This window comes from Morone saxatilis, unplaced genomic scaffold (assembly GCF_004916995.1).
Source record: "Morone saxatilis isolate NCDOM2014 unplaced genomic scaffold, NCSU_SB_2.0 Contig21, whole genome shotgun sequence".
Lineage (NCBI taxonomy): Eukaryota > Metazoa > Chordata > Actinopteri > Moronidae > Morone > Morone saxatilis.
In genome coordinates this window covers 13,300,844-13,301,163 of record NW_023339774.1, presented here as the reverse complement: position 1 = coordinate 13,301,163, position 320 = coordinate 13,300,844, and the positions used below count along the sequence as shown (strand labels likewise).

The window sequence follows — 320 nt, the reverse complement described above, 5'->3', positions numbered from 1 at the left end:
GTTAGTTTCCAGAGTGGGTTTGTGCGTTTCAGTTTAGTTTTCAGGGTATTACAATACACACATTGACTCACAGTCATATGCACCAATTTGACTAAAACTAAAGACATTTAAGGTATATTTTTTATTTAATTTAGTTAGTTTTGTAAATTTAGATTATCATCTAAGCTGGAGCCAGACTATGGAGTGCTTTAAATGTAATGAATAAAACCTTAAAAGACAGTTTAATCTCAAAACAAGGCATCATATCCTATAGTAATATCTTTTGGATGAACATTTTAAAGTAAAATGGAAATGCTCAAGTGTGCGTGTGTGTGTGAGAG

General features: G+C 31.6%; 1 protein-coding gene across 1 annotated transcript in view; it reads right to left on the bottom strand.

Annotated features, from left to right (window-relative positions):
- dnm1a (dynamin 1a) overlaps positions 1-320 on the bottom strand; it is a 51,831-nt gene that overhangs the window by 38,581 nt on the left and 12,930 nt on the right. The gene's annotated exons all lie outside the window — the stretch shown is intronic.